The sequence below is a fragment of the Quercus suber genome, unplaced genomic scaffold, assembly GCF_002906115.3.
Source record: "Quercus suber isolate HL8 unplaced genomic scaffold, Cork oak 2.0 scaffold_127, whole genome shotgun sequence".
Classification (NCBI taxonomy): Eukaryota; Viridiplantae; Streptophyta; class Magnoliopsida; order Fagales; family Fagaceae; genus Quercus; species Quercus suber.
The window spans coordinates 1,253,407-1,262,313 of record NW_027069590.1 but is presented as its reverse complement, the minus strand read 5'-3'; positions in this window follow the sequence as shown (position 1 = coordinate 1,262,313).

Genomic DNA, 8,907 nt, shown 5'->3' with positions numbered 1-8,907 from the left:
TGATGAATCTATTTCTTCGTCTCTTTTCCAATAAATAAAAATTTTCTAATTAATATAAAAAAGAAAATGATTAATGTAAAAATCCATAGATGACCATATCCCTCAAGTCACACATTGTTTTTTACCACATCGTTTTAAACGAAGTTTTACCGTAACATTTTCTAGTAGCTTGTTGGTTTTTCCATCATCTGATCCACAACATATCAAATGAAACCTCAAAAAAAAAAAAAAAAAAAAAAAAAGTGAACACTTTGTTGAGGTTATTTATACTCACTACATAAAAAATTTTCATTAATGAAAAACGTAAATTCATTGGAAAATAAAAATACGCATGTTGGATGAAATGGTTGTTGCTGTAAGCTAACATAGTTTTTTTAATTATTATTTTGTGTAAAATATGGACCTAGTAATTAAAATATTGTAAGAGAATTGTGAAAAAGTGGGACATCATAAACATCAATGCTATGAAAGCCTTTAGGGGCACAACAAAAATTCACAAGTTTCCCTAATCTATCACCTTATACATGGTTATCAAAATTATGGTGGGTCTATGTGTGAGATGATAAACTAATTTAAAAATTTTGTAAAATTATCAAATTATTGTGACTTTTTATTTGTTTATACTACACAACTTTTATTCACAATTTTTTTCACCAATGTGTTAAATAACAGCAAAAAAATGAGATGGGTAGAGGCTAATGTCTCTCACATACAACCGTACACACGTGCCACTTTTGCACAAAAATTGTCACTCTAGACACAGTCAACACCCTTTTGTATATTACACCAAAATCCACACCCGGTCTAGATTTGGGTGCAGGAATGAGTGTGTCCCTACTCCCTAGCATTAATTTTTACATGTTAAGGAGTATTTTGTTTCTTTTTTTTACCATGTGTCAGTTTTTTTTTTTTTTTTTTGTCATTTTTAATGAGTTATACGCTGTAGTCGAATGAGGAATGACCATGTTTGCTAGCTGTTCTCTCTCTCCTTTTAAAGATCAACAGCACCTGCAGAATAGAGTCAATTACAATACAAATTGTCCAGAAAAGACAAAATCGTGCTGAAGCTTGGTCCCTCTCCTTGCTAAAGTATCAGCATATTTGTATAGGTACATATTCTACCTTTAAATGCCTTGGGATCGGTCATAAACTCAGAATTCCTCGTTGAAACCTATGCTTGGTCAGTACAAAATATATGGCATTGACATAACTTTCTCAAAACATTTTTGGCACTTCAATGAAATGTCATTTTGCATCTCATTCCCAGAACCTCACGTGTATTCTAATTCCTACATTCCAACAGAATATGAATATTGAAAAATTTGCGTTATTTAAAAGAAGGGAAAAGTTAACCGTGTCTAAAGGGTATTAATTTATAATTTTTTTTTGAAAATTTTTACAAGAAAAAAAAAAGTAATTGATTTTTTTACAACTTTTTATATTTTCCATAAAAATTGTATCAAAATTTTACTAAAATATAACAAATGTCTAATGACACTCATTAACTAGACCCTCAAAAGAAAATTCAGTTCTAAACCATCATGATAGCTTTTTTTTTTTATTTTTTATTTTATTTTTATTTTTGCTTATGTATAATTTTTTGTTACACAATTTACCAAATTAATCAATATACAAATATAAGCATAATTAATAAAGTTATATATATATATATATATAATATTTTAGTAATATCATAACACAAATTAGTATACTAATCAAACAAATTTAACAACATTATAACTTAAAAGGTAGCAAAGCCAACATCAAATTCTTCATTTAGAAATGATAAGCATTTTTTCATTTTGATTACAAGTTTACTAGAACCTAAAAATCATTTGCCTACATTAGCATAATTTTCTAGGAAAAAAAAAAAAAAAAAGCCATACCATCACAACATGGAAAAATAAAAACCCTTAAAACTTCATCAAAACCAAAAATTCATCCCATCAAAAAAAAAAAAAAAAAAAAAAAATTTATGTTTTGATAGGAATGGTAGGATCTCATATGATCTTACAATTTTTACAATCCTATAGTACGATCCTAAATATTTTGGTGAGGTGAGATCATAAAATCATGTGATTTTATGATCCAGATCATGATTTTGACAACCATACTACCAACGCATATTCTTGCAACTGCTTATTTTTAGATATGGCCAGATTCTTACCATCCTTATGAGAAAGGGAAAGCTTGGTCCATCGATCAAAGAGGTCATCCATCATCTAGAAGAATTGTTTCTTAAACTCCACAAAGAAAGAAATCCTAGTCTTGCACGCAACCTAGCTAGTTACTGCAAGGAAACAGAAACATCTTCGCTAAGATAGGAAGGAAATTGACTAGTCATGAGAGTTGGAGAGAACCAGCCTACCAGCTGAGAACTCTGTCAATCTCAAAGACATCTTTGATTAGCTGTTAAGACTGTCACAGACGAATGATGACAAATCAAATTAACATCAACCATGGCCCCATTTTTTTTTTTTTTTTTCTCTTAACTTTTTATGAGTTTCTGTTTGAGATAATTTATTTTTATTGATTTATTTCATTTTAAAAAATAAGTTAGATAACAACAGATGAATGATGACAAATCAAATTAACATCAACCATGGCCCCCAATTTGTTTTTTCTTTTTAACTTTTTATGAGTTTCTATTTGGGATAATTTATTTGTATTGATTTATTTCATTTAAAAAAATAAGTTAGATAACAACTCATTTGTTCTTATCAATTTCTTTAGATAAAGTAATAAAAAGTGTTTTATCAAAACATGCAATATGCATTTTAGATTAAAAAAAAAAAAACAATAATTTTGTTAACAAAACATGCAACATGCATCTAAGTTTCAGTCATGATTGTCAAAATCATGATCTAGATCCCAGGATCCCATGATTTTATGATCCCACCTGCTTAAAATGATTCGGATCTTTTAAGAATCTTTGCAATCATTCAGGGTCGGTAGAATCATACGATTCTGACAATCCCAAACAATCCTGGTTTCTTTTAATCTCACCCCACAGAACATTTAATTGAGTGAAATGATCTGTGATAGAAAGATCTCCTTAAGAAATTGTTGCAAGATCCTTTTGGAGTTGAAAAAGTCTTGGTCCATTATTCTGAGAAAATTGATTTTTGAGATCATTCTAGACTTCCAAAGCTGTGTTCTTGTAGACAACACTTGTAAGAATCTTTGGAGAAACACAATTGAGTATCCAAGATACAACTGTATTATTGCCCATAGTCCAAGCTTGAACAAGTAATGGAATTTTCACCATGGCAGGAGTCAATGAAAGACTTCCATCAATAAACCCTATCTTGCTCTTCACCGCCCAAAGCTCTCTGCATTGATTTAGCCTAAGTAGGGTAATTATAATTGCCTAGAGGCTGAGCAACTAAAATTGCTCCTGGATTTTCTTCATAGTGCAGAAAGAAAGAATGTGATTCATCAATGGTGATGACAGGGTCAAAAGTGGTCGCCATTGAAGGACCTTCAAATTTAGAGAGAAAAAAAAAAATACGAGGTGAAAAGAAAATATCTAGAAAAACTCAGAGCACTCTGATACCAAATGAAGATTTGATGAATGAATATTATGTATTAATTAAGAAACTGAATGTACAAGAAGATATTTATACAAAGAAGAGAAACTAACTTCCAAATTATACGTATCTTCCCTCCAAAACTCTGTTATGAAATACACCAATCAGCTACTTACACGTGTTAAGAATTATAACTAACCAACTAAAGCTAAGCCTAAGCTAGAAGTAGCATTACAAACTAGAGGATAAAGCTACAGCTGTTTATGCAGATGCAGGAACAATTACAATTGTTCCAGTGCTCAGTTCTTTGACAGCTCCTGCTCAGTTCCTTTGGCTAGTTTCAATTCAAGTCCTTGGCTCACCTTTGATCTGATCCTTCTGATAGATAGTGTGGGGGGATTATACATTAACACTAGCAGTGACTCTATATACTCCAAAATTTGCTACATTATTTTGAAATTTACATCCAATTTCCCCCCTTATGTTTTGCTTTTGTGACTGCTGTTTATACACACTAGATCCAGTATGTAAGCTTTTAACATTTATTCATCAATAACTTTTTTTAGAAACAAGTCGACCATTATCTTTATCAAAGGATGATAAATCCGCAACTACAATTATTAATACTAACTTGTAACCTCATGCATATGCATGGATATGCTTAAAAGATATACATTAAAATGCATAATATAATTCCTATATATATGTGGGTTCCAGACTTTCAGTTACTTACTTGGATAAATATTTATGATATGGTTTCACATTTGACTCAAAAATTAAGAAATAAGACTCTCTAAAAATAAACAATTTAGGACATATGGCACAAAATTGGATTTCAATGGTAGAATCTAATTGAATTTTATCTGAGTTTTGGCTATTAATATATATATATATATATATAGACTAGTCGCTAACCCGTACGATGCACAAGAAAAGTACTGAAAATGAAATCTAATGAATGCTAAGCAATTATGCAAAATACCATTTAAATTAAAAGATAAATATTGGTGAATGTTGTTATCCTTAGCTGTTTGTGTTACATCTAGAATTTCATATCTAAATTACTACAATACTACTTGTAGCAATTGAAGCTCACAATATAAGTATATTACATGAGGCCAAAACTTATATTATCTTCAAGCTCCCCTTAGCCTTACAGAGTCCCTAACAAAATTTCTTTTGTATTGAATTTGATTTCAGAGGACTTATTCAAAATTATTTGAATTAAACCTTACAAATTAGAAAGAAAAAATAAATAACATTACAACATTGTAGCTGATTAATATACAAATAAACTACCAATTTAACATGATAAATCACTATTAGTAATTTAGAAAGCAAAAATTAACAAAATTAAAGTTGTTACCCATTTAACCTAAAATTTTTCATATTTTAAAGTTGTCAAACACCTATTAACAAATAGCTATTGATATAAAATGTTCAATAATTCCTTCAATACCGCAAGTTGTTCATGTTGTAAAAATTTTGAGAGAATAACACAACAAGCATCTTAAACTCTTTCTTGCTTGGACCTACAAAATAATATGTGTATATATATATATATAGAGAGAGAGAGAGAGAGAGAGAGAGAGAGAGAGAGAGAGAGAACTAATTAAAGAGACAACCAATTATGATAGTGTTGGAGGCAAAGTAAAAGATTAAATAAAAATAAATTTTGTCCCATTAAACAATATCCACATGACAGAATCTTAAGAGAGAAATCTAATGAACAACACTTAAGTACTGTATCTAAGTCTTGCTCATGATAAAGATGCAACAACTACTAATTATGCAGATCTAGCATAATCTTATTTTGATTCAACTACAACAAAAATAACGATAATTACCATAAAAAAAAATTATATAAAAAGACAGTCTTTTATGATATAGCACATCAAGGGGAATAAATAATAAACAAACCTATGAACTAAACAAATTTTAGACATATAAACAGAAGTAGAACACCCACTAAAGTGTTTCATTTCCTTAGACAATGTGGCTCTAGTCATAGCAAGCCCTAAAATGAAAATTTATCAAGATAAAAAAGACATTGTGACACTTCACAACAAAGGTTGGGTAATAATGATAATATTTACTCCCTTCATCTCAATTTGTTATTTAATTCAACCATTACTCCAAAATAAAGGAGAAAGAATATGTATACCTTTCTAACTGGACTCCAAAGGAAATTGTAAAATGACAGTTTTNAAAAAAAAAAAAAAACTGAAGAAGCAAGCAATTTGGATAGCATACCAGCTAGTTAATTTATATCAAAAGACATAAAAATCTTATAATCAAATAGAATCCCTTTGAAAGTAAATAAATACATGTGGTACAATCAGATAAATAAAAGGTTTGTCAAGATAATCAAGTTTGGCAATGAAGAAGATGCAACAACTATTGATAAGGGCAATCTCTATCTTAAACTTGTGATAATGATGAAGGGACAAAACTTAGGTACAATACCTTAAGTGTAGCTCCTTAGTTTTCTCTCTTAAGATTTTGACATGTGGATACTTAACTAAAAATAAATTTTGTCCCATTAAACAATATCCACATGACAGAATCTTAAGAGAGAAATCTAATGAACAACACTTAAGTACTGTATCTAAGTCTTGCTCATGATAAAGATGCAACAACTACTAATTATGCAGATCTAGCATAATCTTATTTTGATTCAACTACAACAAAAATAACGATAATTACCATAAAAAAAAATTATATAAAAAGACAGTCTTTTATGATATAGCACATCAAGGGGAATAAATAATAAACAAACCTATGAACTAAACAAATTTAGACATATAAACAGAAGTAGAACACCCACTAAAGTGTTGACTTCAAAGGAAATTGTAAAATGACAGTTTTTTTTTTTTTTTTTTTTTTTCATGTATGCCACATTCCATATGATACATATGTACCCATTCTTTTTAGACATACTTTAATTAATGTTAGCTCCTTGAGGAGTTTCTCTTTCTCTCATACTATAAGGCAAGGTAATGTTGTTGCACATGCTTTAGCCTAGAAAGCAAGGCTTTCTTTTCTTTTATTAGTTTGGATGGAGACTAATCCATCAGGCGTTGATGCTTTTCTTTTTGCTGATTGTTCAGCTTCTTAATCAAATTTCAAGCGTGGTCTTTTTCCTCAAAAAAAAAAAAAAAATTGTGTCTTATGACTTCTTTTGTTATTCTTTTAATGATAAAATGATAAACTTACCTTAATAGAGCCGTGGAACACCATGAACTTCTTCTGGCATATGCTCATGCAAATTTGCAATAGTACTTAAATTTTAAAATTAGAATACATTTTTTTAATACCAAAATATACTTGATCAAATGCTTTACATCATATCATCAAGAATATATCCTATTTACTTTTTTTCACTTGAGCTAGATTAATACATAATATTGCATACTAAACCAAGTTAAACAACTTCAACACCACCAAAATAAATAAGGGCAATGAAGTGCTAATTTTTTTTTTTTTTTCTATTTCTTTGTTGTATATCTGGTGCACTGCACAAAACCTGATATTTCTCTTTCGCTACAAAGGACATAAGTTTATGTTCAACATAGACACTTATAGCAAAGGATATTCATACCAGCTAGTTCATGAGAATATCATCAACCCCAATTATTATTAGCATTTGAGAATACCAATAGTTCTTCAAATTCAATTTCTATTAGAAATTAGTACAATTTAATTTCCATCAGACTATATATTCATGTTGGAACATATATTGAGTTCATAAAAACTAAGCAAATCCACCTTAAATAGAGGCCCAAGAAGGCCAACATCTAGAACTTCTGTAAGGTTGAATTTAATCAACCATTTAATTGACTTTATTCCATGACCAATTTGCTTGTAATTTAGCACTTAGCAACCTTGTATTTAGGTGGAAAAATTGTAAGGGTAGTATGTGAGAAGATGTGAAGAAAAGCTCAAGAGTGTGCAAGAAAAACAGAGACTCGCGGCTAGGGCTCGTGGGTGGATTGCGGCTGGCAAGCCGCCAAAGGCTGGCACGTGAGAGGCACACTGGGAAGCTGAAGGGTCGCGCCAGCTGTCACGCTATAGGACAAAAGTTCCAGTCTGGCCAGGCCGTTACGTCGCGACTTGAACTCACGACTTGGACAAGCCGTGAGATCAAGTCGCCAACTTGCCCTGTTTGGCTAAAACTGACGTTTTGCATTCCCTTCTCACCCTACTATATATACACCCTTATACCCATCATTTTGAGAGAGCTTCCAGAGAGAATTTGTGAGAGAAAACCCTAGAGAAAAACAAGATTGCCTCATCCCCGATCTTCATCTAAAGAGACTCTACAAATTCCTCTACTCTCTTCCTCTCCATTGTCATACCCTTGAGAGGTCATTTACTAAACCCTTATCTCACCAGACCCACGTCTGTGAGAAAGTCCATTTGGTGCTTTGGGAAGCAGTTTGGAAAGGAACCAATATACATTGGTTGATGCTATGGTCAAGTAGCGGAATCCGGCAAGCTAAAGAAGAAATAAGTTCGGCGTAACCTCGTTGGAGCAAGAAACTTAGAGGGCTTAGGTACTTGGGTAGATTAGGCTTGGAGGCTCTTCTGCTATTCATGTATTCCAACTATATTCTTTAGTGGATTTTATCACCGCTTGGAGGGCGGCGGAGAGGTTTTACGCCGAGGACTTCGGTTTCCTCTTCGATAACACATCGTGTGTTGTCCGTGTGTTTGCATCTTCCTTTCCTTTATCTTTGCCTTATATTTACTGCTGTGGATGTGTTTATATTTGGCTTAAATTGTTTATCAATTCTGTTATAAGCCTGTTATCATGTTCCGCACATTAATTGTTTGATATAAAGTTTGAATTGATAATTTTATAATTTGGGGTCTAAACGTTCAAGGGTGTTTCATATCCATATTGAACTTTCAATTAGTATCAGAGCGGGTACACTTGTTGTGGTTTTATTACCTAAGTCTGATCCTTGACCCCTTGTTGAGATGGATAGGTCTCAATCTCTCACTGCTCCACCATTTTTTGATGGTAATAACTATGCTTTTTGGAAAGTCCGAATGAGGGCGTTTTTGTGTTCTATGGATGAGGCTGTGTGGGATGCAGTTGATATAGGTTGGACAAAGCCAGTGGATGCCAAATCCACTTGGGACAAGGCAGCTCTTGCGGCAGCTAATGCAAACAGTAAAGCATTGAATGCCATTTTCTGTGGTATCTCTCCAGAAGAATTTCACAGGATTTCTCATATTACTGTTGCTAAGGAAGCATGGGAGATTCTGGAGACGACCTATGAAGGAACCAAGAAGGTGAAAGACACCAAACTTCAGATGCTGACCACTCGCTTTGAGCAGCTAAAGATGGATGAGGATGAGTCCTTTGACT